Genomic DNA, 17,221 nt, shown 5'->3' with positions numbered 1-17,221 from the left:
ATTCCTAGAAATGCATAAACTACCAAAACTGAAACAGGAAGAAATAGAAATCTTAGACAGACCAACCACCAACAAAGACATTGAATCAGTAATCAAAAATCTCCCAAGAAACAAAAGTTCAGGGCCAGATAGCTCCACAAGGGAATTCTACCAAATTTTTCAAGACTTAATATCTATTCTTCTCAAACTATTCCAAAAAATAGAAATGGAAGGAAAACATCCAAACTTATTCTACGAGGCCACCATTACCCTGATTCCAAAACCAGACAAAGACTCCACTTAAAAAGAGAACTACAAGCTAATATCCCTGATAAATATGGATGCAAAAATTCTCAATAAAATACTATCAAATCGAATCCAATAGTACATTAAAAGAATCATTCACCACAATCCAGTGGGATTTATTTCTGGGCTTCAAGAATGGTTCAATATTCACAAATCAATCAATGTGATACACCACTTTAATAAAAGTGATCCTCTCAGTAGATGCAGAAAAAGCATTTGACAAAGTACAACATCTGTTCATGATAAAAATCCTCAACAAAGTAAGGCTAGAGGGAAAAAATACCTCAACATCATAAAGGCCATATGCGAAAAACCCACAGCTAATATCATCCTCAATGGGGAAATAGGGCTTTTCCTCTCTGGTCAGAACCAAGACAGGGATGTCCACTCTCACCACTGTTATTTAACATAGTACTAGAAGTTCTGACCTCAGCAATCAGACAGCACAAAGAAAATGCATCCAAATTGGCAAGGAAAAAGTTAAACTTTCACTATGTGTAGACAACATGATATCCTATATAGAAAACCCAAAAGACTCCACTGATACACTGCTTCAGTAGAATCACAGATCAATGATGTACAAGACCAATGTACAGAAATCTGCTGCATTTCTATACACCAAAAATGAAGCAGCAGAAAGAGAAATCAAGGAATTTATCCCTTTTACAACTGCACCGAAAAACAATAAGATACCTAGGAATAAACCTAGCCAAAGAGGTAAGAGATTTGTACTCTGAAAACTATAAAACACTGATGAAAGAAATTGAAGATGACACAAAGAAATGGAAAAATATTCCATGCTCATGGATTGGAAGAACAAATATTGTTTAAATATCTACACTACCCAAAGAAATCTACAGATTTAATGCAATCCCTATCAAAACACTATCAGCATTTTTCACAGACCTACAACAAACAATCCTAAAATTTGTATGGAACCAAAAAAGATCTGAAATAGCCAAAGCAATCCTGAAAACAAAAGCAAAGGTAGAGACACTGCAATTTTGGACTTCAAGTTATTTTACAAAGCTGTAGTGATCAAAACAATTTGGTATTGGTGCAAAAACAGACACATATACCAATGGAACAGAATCCAGAAATGAACCCACAACTGTATGTTCAATTAATCTTTGGTAAAGCAGGAAAGAATATCCGATAGAAAATAGACAGTCTCTTCAATAAATTTGGGGGGAGGGTCTCAATGGCTCAGTCGGTTAAGTGTCTGCTTTTGGCTCAGGTCACGAATCAGGGTCCTGGGATCCAGCCCGGCATCAGGCTTCCTGCTCAGCAAGAAGTCTACTTCTCCCTCTCCCTCTCCTGCTCCCCCTGCTTGTTCTCTCTCTCAAATAAATAAAATCTTTAAAAAAAATATTATTGGGAAAACTGGACAGCAACATGCAGAAGAATGAAACTGGACCACTTTCTTACACCATACTAAAAAATAATAAATTTAAAATGGATGAAAGACCTAAATGTGAGACAAGAAACCGTCAAAATCCTAGAGAACACAGGCAACACCTCTTCAACATTGGCCACAGCAGCTTCTTACTAGATAGATATGTCCCCTGAGGCCAGGGAAACAAAAGAAAAATGAATTATTGGGACTTCATCAAGATAAAAAAGCTTCTGCACCAAGAAGAAAACAATCAACAAATCTAAAAGGCAACCTTCAGAATGGGAGAAGCTATTTGCAAATGACATATCTGATGAAGGGTTAGTATCCAAGACACATGAAGAACTTATGAAACTGAACACCCAAAAACAAATAATCCAGTTAAGAAGTGGGCAGAAAACATGAATAGACATTTTTTCAAAGAAGGCATCCAGATGACTAACAGACTCATGAAAAGATGCTCGACATCACTCATCATCAGGGAAATACAAATCAAAACCACAATGAGATATCACCTTACAGCTGTCAGAGCGGCTAACATTAACAACATAGGAAACAACACGTGTTGGTGAGGATACAGAGAAAAGGGAACCCTCTTGCACTGTTGGTGGGAATGCAAACTGGTGCAGCCACTCTGGGGAACAGTATGGAGGTCCCTCAAATAGTTAAAAATGGAACTGTCCCACGACCCAACAATTGTATTACTAGTTATTTACCCAAAGGATACAAAAATACTGATTCGAAGGTATACATGCACCCTGGTGTTTATAGCAGCATTATCCATTATAGCTAAATTATGGACAGAGTCCAAATGTCCATCAACTGATGAATGCATAAAGCAGATATAGTACACACCACACACACACACACACACACACACACAATGGAATATTACTCAGCCATAAAAAAGAGTGAAATCTTGCCATTCGCAATGGTGTGGATGGAGCTAGAGTGTATTATGCTAAGCTAAGTAAGTCAGAGAAGCACAAATACCATATGATTTCACTATGTGGAATTTAAGAAAGAAAACAGATGAACATAAGGAGGAGAAAAAAGAGAGAAAGGCAAACCAGGAAACATTCTTTTTTTTTTTTTTTCAGATTCTTAACTGTAGAGAACAAAGTGAGGGTTACTAGAAGGGAGGTGGGTAGGGGAATAGGTGAAATAGGTGATGGATATTAAGGAGGGTACTTGTTGTGATGAGCCCTGGGTATTGTCTGTAAGTGATGAATCACTAAATTCTACATCTGAAACTAATATTATACTGTATGTTAACTAACTAGAATTTAAATTAAAAAATTAAAAAGAGTATTAGAGCCCCCCTCCAAAAAAACTAAGACTGTAAATTTCTAATATCTCCTGAAGCCGGTATTTTCAAATTGACCCAGAAGTTATATAAAAAAAGTATTTTGTATATTTCTAGGTGTATTTTTTATTAACCCTTTGATATTCATTTTTATTTTATTGCTTTGGGACAAAAAATGTGTCCTGTGTAATTTATACATTTATTGTGAAATGTATTTGTGACTTAGAACACCATTGATTATTATATATGTTCTAAGACAATGTTAAAGAGAATGCATATACTCATTTTAAGAAACAAAGCTTATTATATCTATATATACAAATATGTATTCAATGGTAAAATTTACTTGGTTTATTATATTAATCACATGTGTATTTTTGGAAATATGATACACAAAATATCCTGACATTTTTTTTCCCTATTCAGACCACCTAGAAGTAATAGATAGAACAAAACAACCCCCTTTAATCTAAGTGCTGAGCTTTCCAGAAGTAAGGAAAATTCTTCAGAAGACAAACAGAAGCGGGGTATAGGCAGGAGTCAGAGTGGTCCCTGAAGCTAAAGCTTACTGATTGTGTTTTTTATAAACTTTCAGGGGACAGGAAATACACCTTGTACTTACCCAAGAGAGTTGGAACTGATAACCTACCCCCACACTTGTTAAAAGTTGTAGGGTTTCCAACATGCATAAAAGTAAAAGGTATGGCAGTAAGAGTACAAGGACAGAAAAAGGAAATGAAAGTTCACCATTTCAAGATTGGTACACTCCATATGAAGAGGCAAAGGCAAGCTCTGATGACTTAAAGATACATAGTACTCCTAGAACAGCTACTGAAAGATAAAGCTAGTCATGGAAATAAAGTGGAATTCTAAAAAAATATTCATTTGTTACTAAAGAGGGCAGGAAAAAAGAGCAGATAGGACAAACAAAAAGCAAAGAGCAAGATGATAGATTTAAAGGTCACCAAATTGATAATGACAGTAGATGTAAAGTAGGTGGACCTAGAGGTCTCAGTGAAACAGACGTGGACCAGGACTTCATTTATGACTTTGCCCCATATACCTGTATTCAAATGGGGAGTGTGGGGCAAGGATGTCATTATTTTGAGTCCTTCAATATCAGCATCAGCGTGGACCTTATATCCATCAGTTTACAAATGATCTGGGAATTTCCCCTTCCTCAATCTACATTTATCAAAATAAAGGGTCATACTTCTCTTTGTTAAAGGACTAGGAAAATCACCATCTTCTACACTTGCTGTGGAGTTGCAGAGTCCTTGCCAAAGCAAGAAAAAGAAATAACAAGGTATCCAAACCAGAAAGGAAGAAGTAAAAATCATCTCTATTTGCAGATAATGTGATATTTTATATAGAAAATCCTTGGAATATCACTGAGCCATAAAAACGAATGAAATCTTTCCATTCACAACAACGTGGGTGTACCTAAGGGTATTATGCTAAGTGAAATAAGCCAGAGAAAGACAAATACCATATGATTTTACTTTTATGCAGAATCTAAAAAACAAAACAAACAAACAAACAGAAACACACTCATAAATGTAGAGGACAAAATGGTGATTACCAGAGGGGATGGCAATAGGGAGTTGGGCAAAGTAGGTGAAGGGAATTAAGAGGTACAAACTTACAATTATAACATAAACAAGTCATGGAGATGAAACATACTTTTCATAGAGAAATTAGGGAATACTATCAATAAAATTATAAAACTTTATATGGTGACAAATGGTAATAAATACAGCGAGCATTGCAAAATGCATAGAACTGCTGAATCACTATGTTGTACACCTAAACTAATCTAACATTATCAACTATACTTTGATTTAAAAAAAAAAAAAAGAAAATCCTAAAACTCCACCAAAGGCTATTAGAACTAATGAATGAATTCAGTAAAGAAAAAAGAAAAAGAAAAAGAAATAAAGAACGATGAGTGGAGGCTGAGGTTTGTGCTGCAATGGAAAATCATGAACTTTGTGTAGTGACTAAGTGATGGAGCTAGTTTTCAGACTCTGACCTCAATAACTGAGAAAGAGATCTTGTTCCCATGAGGAAGGACTCTGCAATAGATAGATATAGATAGACAGATAGATGATAGATAAGCAAACAATCACAAAAAACTCACTTGATCATGGTGTATGATTCTTTCAATGTATTGTTAAATTTGGTTTGCTAATATTTTGTTGAGGAATTTTGCATCTATGTTCATCAGGAATATTGGCAGGTAATTTTCTTTTCTTGCAGTGTCCTTATCTGGTTTTGATATCAGGGGAATACTAGCCTTATAAAATGAGCTTGGAAGTGTTCGATCCACTTCAGTTTTTTTGAATAGTCTGAGAAATCTTGGTATTAATTCTTTTTTAAATGTTTGGTAGAGGGGTGTCTGGGTGGCTCAGTGAGTTAAGCATCTGCCTTCAGCTCAGGTCATGATCCCAGGGTCCTGGGATCGAGTCAGGCTCCCTGCTTGGTGGGGAGCCTGCTTCTCTCTCTCCTGCTCCCCCTCCTTGTGCTTGCTTGCTCGCTCTCTCTGTCAAATAAATAAACAAAATCTTTTTAAAAAAATGCTAACACTTCACCTCAACTTAGGTCAACTCTGTATAGGGCCATTTTGACTCCAGAGCTCTCATGTAGTCAGGCAAGACTGGTGTTGGTTCTGGATCTTCACACAGCTGGGTCTTCCTCTGCCCAATGCTACTTCCATGCCCTCCCTTCCACAGGTGATTATTCCAAGTACACCTCTAATAAACATTTGGAACCCTAACCTCTGTCTCAGAGCCTGCTGCCCAGAGAAGCCAACCTGCAACAACTGGTACTAAGAATCATCTGCGAAAGGAGATAAGATGGAGTTTTGGAGCTGGGTTACTTGTCACTTTCCAGCAATGAGGACCATATCACTGCTAGTAGGCAGAGTATAGGTAACAGTCCAATTGTTAAAACTTTCACTGGTGATGAACTGGGATGGTATGTCAATGGAAAAGAATGCACTACATGCTGTGGTGAATCAAGCATTGAGAGATATGGTGGAAATAGTAACTACAAAGATAATGAAAATGGGTGAGTCTGGTTAAACCGTATTAAATGCTGGAAAAAGATAACAAAAAGCTCAGAGTGATTAGTGGCCAATTGAAAGCTATGTCCGAAATCCAGATGGTTTCCTTTGTAGTTTATCAAGTATTGGGAGGGCAGTGAAAGCTGAGGATCATGCTTAGGAATAAACTTTCAGTATACAGTTACACTGAAACTCTAAATTAAGTTGAAGTCAAAACTAGACAGGTCAGAGGCAGGGTCTGATTGGGAAAGAATGGCTCCTGGCACATGAGAAGGATACATCTGGCTTAATGGTCTCAAAATCTTGAATCCCAAGATTCCCCTGAAACTTCTGAACATGTGCAAGTGTTCCACCCCTAATAAAACCTGGCATCGTCTTAAAGAGAATGCAAAAGCCTTAACATGTGCCCTTCTCAAGAGCTGCCCCATCTCCTGTCTTGGTGTCTAGGCCTATAACTAGGATTATGTCACAATATAACACATTCAGGAACATGCTGGGCCTGATAATGGGAAAAAAAAGACTATACTTCAAAAGAACTACAAGATTAGCTTATATATACTGGAAAGAACCAGGGATATTCTCATGGGATTAGATTCTAAGGGAGTTAATGATGAAATGGGCTAGTACATAAAGTTGAATGCATATTCTAAAGATTCAGGATTTAATACCCTGGCAAGGACCCCAGATGATGGTACTAGAAGCATGGAAAAATAAATGGACCACACTAAAGGATTTGTAGTACCAGAATTGCCATAGAATATGGTAGAAAAAGGGATTCAAAGGCTCAAAGTAGTGTTCATGCTAGAGTGAATATGTCATGTAAGGCCAGAAAACCTATCAAATTATTACATTCTATTGGAAATCCAAAAGAAACATTATTTCCAGTCCATAAGAAATACACTGGTGAAAGATCACCAATATCATTAAAAACTTCAGTAGTATATCTCCTGTGTAGTCTGGGACTGACAGTAGGAAAGTCCTTTAAACTGTCTCCCTGGTAACTATGGGGTTGATAGAAGCCCCTACACATTAGAGTCCAGGTGAATGCACATAATCATAGGAAAACAGTTGGGTGCAATTATAATGGGTAGCAAAGTTGGAAGGGCATCTAGATGGACCTGATACACAGAGAGTTGTGGAAATGCTTTAATAGAACATGCTCCCCCAGGGCAAAATGGATGGATAGCCAACAAAGTTACTACTCAATTTGTTCCATCAAAAGAAAGAAAGGATTTATATTGAAGGCAGTTGCCACCATATTTTTTTAAAAAGTGATCTGTACACCAGCTTCCAGACCTCGGTCAGGGTTTAAAGATTGAACTCATTGCCTTGAAAAAATGACTGGGTCTCCAGGAAAAAGGATCTTGTAAACAATATAGCAAGTATACACAGTCTTGATTTTCCGTAGTGCTTCCCCAACAGGACCTATGGTATTTACTCATTTAATTACGCACTGGAATTGGCAAATGAGCCGAATATTTCTAGAACTCTTTAAACACAGAGTTCAAGTTAACAGTGACACCCAGAGACCCAAAATATTATCATGGACCCCTATTATTTCAGGGGCATATGGGAACAAGGCAATAAAAAAGTCCTGGACAGGGTGGTGACCCTCAGTGAGTTCACTTGGTCCATGTACAAACCTGATGGTCACTTCCCTGGATCCTAAAAGTAAAATTGGAATGGACATTACTTAGAGATTAGCACAAACCCCACATTGGATTCTTGGCCTATAGGGTAAGATCTATCATAGTGGGAAAGACCAAGTGGAAATCTCTGAATCTGCCTCCCATTCAAGTTAAGGTAATAAATTTTTTTAAAAAATTGTCATATTGGGCATGGGTCAGAGGCAGAAATGAGTGACACTCTTAAAGATTCAGGATGAGGGAGTGATGGATCCCACTACCTAATTCACCACTCTGGTCCCTATAAAAAATAGATCCTAGAGAATGACAGAAGACTACCACAGACTTAACCAAGTAGCAGATTTAATTGCAGCTATGTTACTAGATGTGGTCATCGTTGCTAGAGAAGATTATTAAAGCCTCAGGTACATGCAGCTGCTGTTTTGGTCAGTGAATTTTTCCAATCCTATGGAGGGTCAGAATCTGTTCACATTCCCGTAAAACAGACAACAGTATATACTACAAATTTTCCCAAGGGCTCTGAGTCTCCCACCTTCTATTAAAATATTGTCTGTCTGAAAAGTATGTGGACATCCTTCAGAATATCACATTGATCCACTATATTGAATGTTCTCATACAAAACACCAGGCAGCTGGCATCCTGGAGACCTTGTAAGACACATATACTCCGGAGGTGAGAGATAACCTTGCCAATGCTCAGGGCCCTGCCACATCAATAAGATGTTTAGGGATTCAGTTGTCAGAGGCACACCAGAATATCCTGTCCATGATAAAGGACAATTTATGACACCTTGTAACTTTCACCAAGAAGAAGGAATTACAAAGCCTGATAGATATCTTTGGATCCTAGAAGCAGCATATTCTATACTGGTAGATGCTCCAACCCATACACTGGGTGGCAAAAAGCCTGGAACAGGAAAGGGCTCTATAGCAGATCCAGACTGTGGTGTAAACAGTCCTGCTCTTTGGTCCACACTACCCATTAGACTCTATGATATTGAAAGAATCAGTATTGGGAAAAGTTGCCACGGGATGTTTTTGGCAAGCCCCACATGAGAATCACAACGCAGAGCCTTAGAGTCCTGGAGAAAGCCATTCCACCTTCAGATATGCTCCTAGAACCTAGTACAGACAGTGTCCCACTGATGAGACAGCAAGAGATCATATGGCTACAACTGCCCATCTTGATTTCTGTTAGGCCCACCAAGTCTTGATGTTGGGTAACCCCAACAATAACCCATCACAGGTAGCAGTAATACATCCAGGATCAAACCAGAGCAGGACCAGAGAGCACAAATAAGCTCCATGAGCAGATGGACCAGACCTCCAATCATCACTATAGTTGTACTAGTACCTGTGTCTAAGTCACACTGAGGGATTCCTTATGTTCAGGTGGCAGGGGAAGGAAAAGTTCAAGCTTGATTCATGGATTGGTCTTCTTGGAATGTAGTTGCAAGCTGAAAATGGATGGCAGCATAAATCCACTCAAGTACAGCCTTGAAAAATAGGAGAGGTGCACGTGGGTGGCTCAATCAGTTAAGCGTCTGCCTTCAGCTTGGGTCATGGTACCAGAGTTCTGGGATCAAGCCCTGCATCGTGCTCCCTGCTTAGCAGGCAGTCTGCTTCTCCCTCTTCCCCTCAGCCTGCTTGTACTCTCTCTCTCTCAAATAAATAAAAATAAAATCTTTTAAAAAAATAGGAGAAAAGAAAATATTCTCCCCGTGGCCAGAACAATGTACGTGGTCAGACATTTTATGGAGAAAGAGACATTGCTTAAGGTTAAAATATATACAGATAGGCTGTTGGGCAGTGAAAATGGCTTGGTCAACTGGTCAGGGACATGTAAGAGTAAGAAAGATTAGAAGATTAAGTACAAGGAAGTCTGGCATAGAGGCATGAGGATAGGCATGTTGAAAGGGCATGAAGTATGAAGACATTCATGTTACTGTCCATCAGAAAGCATTCACTATGGATGAAGTATGACTCAACTAGATGACATTAGCCATCTCTGACGTCAGGTGTTCCACTGCTGGCACAATGGACACATGGCCATAATGGCAGGGATTGAGGAGTAAAGATGGACTCCACTTACCAAATGTACCACACTCCAGCAAAAACTAAATCCGAGTCCCTAATATGGCACCATTTCTTGGCCATTTGCTGGCAAGATGACCACAATGGACCTTTTCAACGCTGGAAGAGATAGAAATTTATTTTAGTATAAATAGATACAACCAGTACAGCTTATGCTATCCACGTTCTGCAGCTCCTTTGATGAATAATCCCTTTTTCCTTAAGCAAACCCAGAAATTCTCCAACTGGGTTATGTAAAAGCCATCAGGAAGAGGCATCTCCCGGCCAATTGGAGGCATTTGGGGCATCAGAATAAATAATGTTAGTAACATATCCCATGATGATTTAAATGATTATAAAAATAAACAAAAATTGCATAGCAAATATACCAGAAAATTAATTACTTCAGTACTTGATGACATATGAAATGTTTACATAGTTTTGAAGTATCCCACTATAAAATACTTATTAATGACAAAAGAGGAAAAAGTAACTTTATAGTAGAGAGACCTGGAAGTCACTGTTTTGATCACTTAAGTGACCAAAGCGGACATCATTAGTAATGGAACAAATTGAAATCACATGCTATTTGACAGGATGCCATGAAGAGAACACAGCATTCACTATCAAAGATGTATAACCTGAGTTTCATCATGGGAAACATTAAACAGATGCAAATTGACTGATATTCTGCAAAATAAGTGTCCCATATTTCTGAAAGTGTCAAAGCCATTGTTATGAACAGAATCGTGTCCCTCAAAATTCATATGAATTTTAGATTGAAGCCCTGACCTGCGGTGTGACTGTACTTAGAGAGAGGGCCTTTAAGGAGGTAATTAAGGTTTAATGAGGTCATGAGGGTAGGACTCTAATCTGATAGGGCTTATAAGAAGAAGAAGAGAGGGAGATAAGGAGTTAGAGAGAAAGAGAGAGAGAGAGAACAAGAGATCTCTTGGTGTCCATGCAAAGAGGAAAAGCCATATGAGGACACAATGACAAGATGGCTACCTACAAGCCTAGAAGAGAAAGAGGTCTTATCAAAAACTGGCACTGACATCAGCTTGATCTTGGACTTGCAGCCTCCAGAACTGAGAGAAAATTAATGGTTGTTGTTTAAGCCAGTCTGTGGTATTTCATATGGCAACCCTAATAGACTAATACAGCATGAAAATTAAGAAGACTAAGTAACTGGCTTTGCCTTTCTAATTTGTACACATGAATCTTGGTTAAGCAAAATAATTTCTAAAATTATATTAGCTATATTATTTGTCTCAAATGCCTTCTTTATGAATTTTGTAGAGAACATTGTGGTTAACTCCTCAAAATCCAATTCTACCTTTCCGCCACTACATAGCAACAATATGATTGAGTAAATTGCTTTGCTCCAGGAATGATTTCTGATCAATATAAACCAATCATTGCAATTATAAAACTCTTCTTACAGAGTGGTTTCTACCTTCAAGCTTAAACCAATCACAACGTAACAATCCCCTGGCAACAGAGACGGATTTCTAAACTATTGGCCAAATTAAGGAAGAACACTTCGAAGCTTGACGAAGAGATGTGCTCTTTATTCCACTAAACATGAGTGAAGAAATAGCCATTATCCTGAAACTCCAAGAGGAACAAGCCTTGAAAAGAAGCATATACTTTTTATACCAAAGAGCAATAGTAAGAATATAGGGCCTTGAGGACATTCTTGTACTACGGGATCAACCAATCTTGACCTTTTTTCTATTTCTGGACTTCTAGTTGTGTGACCCATTTTCATTAATGATTGCAGTCTAATTGACTTGTGTTTTCTATGTTTCAGATTAAAGCATCCTAATTGAAGCTGTAAGCAATTAATTATTTTTTCAATAAATACAGAATGAATACCTACCATGAGGCAGGGACCCTCCCATGTGAACAAAGGAGAAACAATTGCCTTTGCCTCATACAGCTTATTCTAGCCAATTATCTTTATTTTGATTCCCCATCCTCTCTACTTCACCTACCGTCACTTTACACATTGCTCTAATCTTTTGTATGCATGCTGGAAGACTTATTCTGGTTTGCCTACTTCAGAGCATAACTGATTGTCTACACGACTCATTATGCTGTTTATCACCTCTATGACAGATCTTCCCTCTTCCCTCTACTTCCCTACTATGTTTTTAGTTTCTTCATCATCCTTTCCCCACGTGAATCCATTTTGTATCATCCATTCTCACTTTCCTCCTTATCTATTAACACTTTATCTCGTATATTCTATCTTTATGGGTTTTTTAATAAATAAAGGTAATTTCTTTTTTATACTACTGATGATGCAAACAATATCTTAAGTTGACCTCCTACAGTATTTTCCACTGAAAGCATACTGTTTTCCTTGTAACTTCACCTGTTCTCCATGACCTTCAACAATAACAAAAAAATTAAATCCTCTAATTTCTTCAGTTTCTTAAGTTATACAAACTTCATTTGTTATATGTTTATATGTAATATACAATATGAATATATATAACCACTTTGCATAAAATTTCTGTTAAAAGGGGTGCTTGGGTGGCACAGCGGTTAAGCATCTGCCTTCAGCTCAGGACGTGATCCCGGTGTTGTGGGATCTAGCCCCACATCAGGCTCCTCCACTATGAGCCTGCTTCTTCCTCTCCCACTCCCCCTGCTTGTGTTCCCTCTCTCGCTAGCTGTCTCTATCTCTGTCAAATAAATAAATAAAATCTTTAAAAAAATTTCTGTTAAAAAAATGATAAGCAACAATTTTTTCAATGAATAAAAGCACGCTTTCTACTACCAAGGAATACAAAGTCTCAAAGAAGATAAAAGGTAGAGCCTAATTAATAAATCATTATTCACTTCCCTGGCATAACGAAAAAAGGGCAAATGTAAAATCTTATAATNATCAAACTTTACATCGGAATCTGGGGATGTACTGTATGGTGATTAACACAATATAATAAAATAAAATTGAAGTTTAAAAAAAAAAAAANAGGGCATAATGGCAAATAAGAAATTGAATATTAACAAAATAAGTCTGGAATATACCTTTATTCTGTTTTGTACCAGGAAAAATGATACTCCCCACTCCTAACTACTCTAGCTAGAAGAAGAACCACATCTGAAAATCAGTGATTCTGCCTTCTTAATTTAAACCCTAATGAAGACAGAATTACAATATGGTAGGATAATTCATGGAGAGGATAGGATACATATCATCCATTAACACAATAGAAATAACTTTTGTACTATCCTGCATACTGCCCTTGTCCTCTAAACGTCTTCACTTACCGTACTACAAAGTAACTATAGTTGTTGTTTTTAATCTTTTTGATCCCCATTTCCTAATGAAAAAGAACACATAAGATGGAGGGATCTAGCTTAGCCTAGGCTACAACACTTAATTTCAGTGTAACTTTTGAAGATTTATCTTAATTGTGAATTCTGAAGAAATCGGTTGTTACAGACTTGTATAATAAGAATCAATGAGAATAAATTTGAAAATGTGACTTTAAACCATAGAAGTATGTTAAAAATAATTACATATTAAACGTCTCATTAAAGGAACATAATTTTAAGAATATCCCTTAGCTCATTAATAAAATAAAACAAAATGTAACATATAGCCCCTAACTTGGGTCTCTGTTCCCACATGGATTATACGTTATCTACTTTGAAATGGATTTTCCATCTGCTGACCTACTCATCTAGCCAATATAAATATGTTTGTTTCATTTGTTGATATTTGCATTGCCTACATTTTTAGTACTGCTAAAGAACTGTATCGTTTTCATTTACTTTTTTCTCAGATCGTCCATATCAACAACACGGGACTGACTAATTAGCTTAGAAGACCTAGCTGTTCCTGAAATCACTGAGGAGAATCACACGAAGCCTCAAAGTAATCTCTGTCAGTAAGTTCCCACTTCTTATTCCCACCTTCTGTGATCATGCTGTGACTTTGACAGCCGGCCTTGAAGCAATAGTTTTCCCAGCTGACATAGTGAATCAAAGGCAGAACTAGGAAAGGGATGGAGCCCAATGTGTTCCACTATTTGTCGTCTTTATGCCAGTGCACACGAGGTTTCCTATTCCAAACTTACCCTGCAGGACTTGCTGCAACATGATAGGATCCCCACAGTGGTGTTATTTCTGGGAACACTTAAGTACAAAGAGAGCTCTTGACATAGCTATGACCAATGTAATATTTAATAGCATCCATAAAGGAAAAAAACACGAATGGGTATTGTCTTGCTCTTCTCAGTAGTTAAAAAAAAATGCAGTGTTTTTACAAATACAAAGGAGTATTTTGAAATTAATAAAACTAAAATGAGAATTTGTGATGATCTAAAATATTAAAGTGTATATCATAGACAATATATGAAGTATATATTGTAGATAAGTAAATACTGAATATATAGCTACCTGTCACAAATATTTTTTTGGTAATGAATTGCTTTGCAAACAAAATAGCATACAAGTGTTCCTACAGTTTCTTAAAGTATAACATACATTAGAAGAATCCAGCCAATTTTATTCGACATGATTCTAACAATATAACAGTTCCTTTAAAAGAAAACCTAAAATCATGGGGTGCCTTGGTGGCTTAGTGTGTTAGGCATCTGACTCTTGATTTCAGCTCTGGTCATGATCTCAGGGTCCTGGAATGGAGCCCCATGTCAGGCTCCCTGCTAAGCAGGGAGTCTGCTTGTCTCCCTCTCCCTCTGTCCTCATATTCTCCCTCTCCCTCTCTCTCTCCCTATCAAAAATAAATAAGTCTTTAAGAAAAAAAGAAAACCTAAAACCAAAATTTCTAGGTCCCAAAAGCAATGACAGAATCATCTAGAAAAGGTGAGATGCTGGCTGATAGGTGCAACTATTCCAATTATTTTTTTCTTTTGCAATATTCAAACCGTAATACAATGCCACCACCTACTGATGGAATGGCAGAACTGAAATCCTAAAATTACAAACAACACAGTATCAAATATTCATGGGAATTATAAATCAAGGTATAGAACATAGGTCATTAACCATTGATTAGATGACATCTATCAGTAATACCTTTAGATGGTAATTGATTTGTTTACATCAATTGCTTCTTTGACTTTCTGACATTCTGTGGAACAGCACAGCATTTCTTTAAGGGCTAATTATTGGTTAAACATAAGAAAATATATAATTAATGTTAGTTTTCTTACATATATTTAAAAGTAAATTTTAGAAGAAAAATACTGTAAGAATTATTTTTTCATATAACTAATAGTCACACTGGATTGAATATTAGGGATCTGCAGAACATATTTTGGGGAATCTAGATTTCATTTTATGAAAATATGTTGGATTGGATAATATCCAGTAAACACATTTAAAAATAAACTTCATAATATGGAAAACGTACTCTCCAGTACATACTTACACTTGCAAAAAAGCAAGAGACATCCACATAGACCAAACCTGAGGAAGAGCCCCAAAAGGAGAACCATAAGCCAATGAACTAAATATCCCCAGCTGTCCTGAAGGAATGTGTATCTGTGTTTGGGAGTGGAGGTGGGGATTGCTTTCAAAGTTCTTGGGTTTTAAAAGGAGTCAAATCAAAAGACAATAAGTTGAACTTCTATGATGTTGTTAGATGGAACTGAACCTTTCAAATAGCTATACCTTTAGTAAACGTGCAAAATAGAAAAAAAAAATACACCCACCAACTCAGGAAAATGACAAGGAAGTAAGTTTGTGTTGACACAAAATCTAGGTGGATCAATAGAAAGTTGGGCTTAAGAATTTGTGATATTGGAGTTTTCCTCTGACAGGATGAAGTTCTTATTTCCACCACCAATATGGCCCAGGAATGTCTTAGCTGAAAAAGCAAGATAAAATTAGTCTATGGCTGCATTACTGTACAATATCACTGGAATGTTTGGATGAATCAAATTCAAAATCACTTTGAAGGCCAAATAATCTAGATTATAAAGCTGTACAAGATTTTCACAAATAAAGCTTCGCAGAAAATATGCTTATAATCCAAAATCATAAAATCAATAAGGAAACATTTCATCATAAGTGAGTCAGATAACACTATTATGAAAGCTCTGGCAAATCTGAAAAGCAACCACATATTTTGATTTGTATAAATTAAAAACAATCATTGATATTTAAAATTCAATAAGTTGTTGAAAAGGTAAAACAAAGCTAAGTAGAGAATTAATAAATAGAAGACGTTATTTCATGTATAAAATGCTGCAGATAAATGAAAAATATGAAAGACAATTTGAGGCATAGAATATGAAATGATTAAACCCAACGTGTGCTTCTTAAGAATTCCAGAGATGGACAATAAGTGGTATGACTGAGAGAAAATATCAAAAATTAAGTGGCTGACAAATAGCCATGTTGATGAAAAACCTAAATCTCTAATTCAAGAATGTACAACAAACACCAAGCAGGATAAATAGAAAAGAACCATACCTCATAATACAATGAAACACAGAAAACCAAAGGTAAAGAAGTACTCTCACGTGCAAAGAGACAAGTTTCCTAAAAGAAATTGCAATTACATAAATTGCAGACTTCTCAAAAGAAACAATAAACAGCAGACAATGGTAGAATGTTATCATTAAGCAATGGGAGAAGATAATTCTCACATTATTCATGTATTTTATTATTTTATTTTATTTTATTTTATTTTATTTTATTTTATTTTATTATTTTATTTTAATTGATGTAGAGTTGCCACATAACGTTACATTAGTTTCAGTTGTACAGCATAGTGATTCAACAAGTCTATGCGTTATGCTATCCTCACCACAAATGTAGCTGTTACCTTCTGTTGCCATACGACACAATTAACGATATTATTGACTATATTCCCTATGCTGTATCTTTTTTCCACATCACTTTTTCATTCCATAACTGGAATCCTGTATTTCCCACTCCCCTTCACCCATTTTACCCATCCCCTTTCCCCCTTTACCTCTGGCAACCTTCAAATTGTTCTCGGTATTTATAAGTCTGTTCTTACTTTTTGTTTGTTTTGTTTTTTTAGATTCCACATATAAGTGAAATCATATGATATTTGTCTTTCTCTGACTTATTTCCCTTAGCATAGTATCTTCTAGATCCATCCATGTTATTGAAAATGGCAAGATCTTATCCTTTTATGGCTGAGTAATATTCCACTGCATATATCATTTCTTCTTTATCCATTCATCTGTGGATGGACACTTGGGTTGCTTCTATATCCTGACTATTGTCAATACTGCTGCAATCAACAAAAAGCTGCATATGTCTTTTCTATTTAGTGTATTTGTTTTCCTCAGTTGAACATCCAGTAGTGGAATGACTACAGCATATGGAATGACTGTTTTTAATTTTTAAGGAATCTCTAAATTGTTTTCCATAGCGGCTGTACCAATTTATATCCCCACCAACATTGCACAAAGTTTGCTTTTTTCCCACATCCTCAC

At 36.6% G+C, this 17,221-nt stretch overlaps 1 long non-coding RNA gene across 1 annotated transcript in view; it reads left to right on the top strand.

Annotated features, from left to right (window-relative positions):
• Positions 1 to 17,221, top strand: part of LOC117796315 — a 46,111-nt gene that overhangs the window by 16,990 nt on the left and 11,900 nt on the right. The window contains exon 3 of the long non-coding RNA XR_004620705.1: positions 13,568 to 13,672. This is a non-coding gene — a long non-coding RNA (uncharacterized LOC117796315). The remainder of the gene's footprint in view (positions 1 to 13,567; positions 13,673 to 17,221) is intronic.

Source organism: Ailuropoda melanoleuca, chromosome 15 (assembly GCF_002007445.2).
Source record: "Ailuropoda melanoleuca isolate Jingjing chromosome 15, ASM200744v2, whole genome shotgun sequence".
NCBI classification, from domain to species: Eukaryota; Metazoa; Chordata; class Mammalia; order Carnivora; family Ursidae; genus Ailuropoda; species Ailuropoda melanoleuca.
The sequence above is the reverse complement of the archived record's forward strand: the minus strand, read 5'-3'. Positions and strand labels throughout refer to the sequence as shown.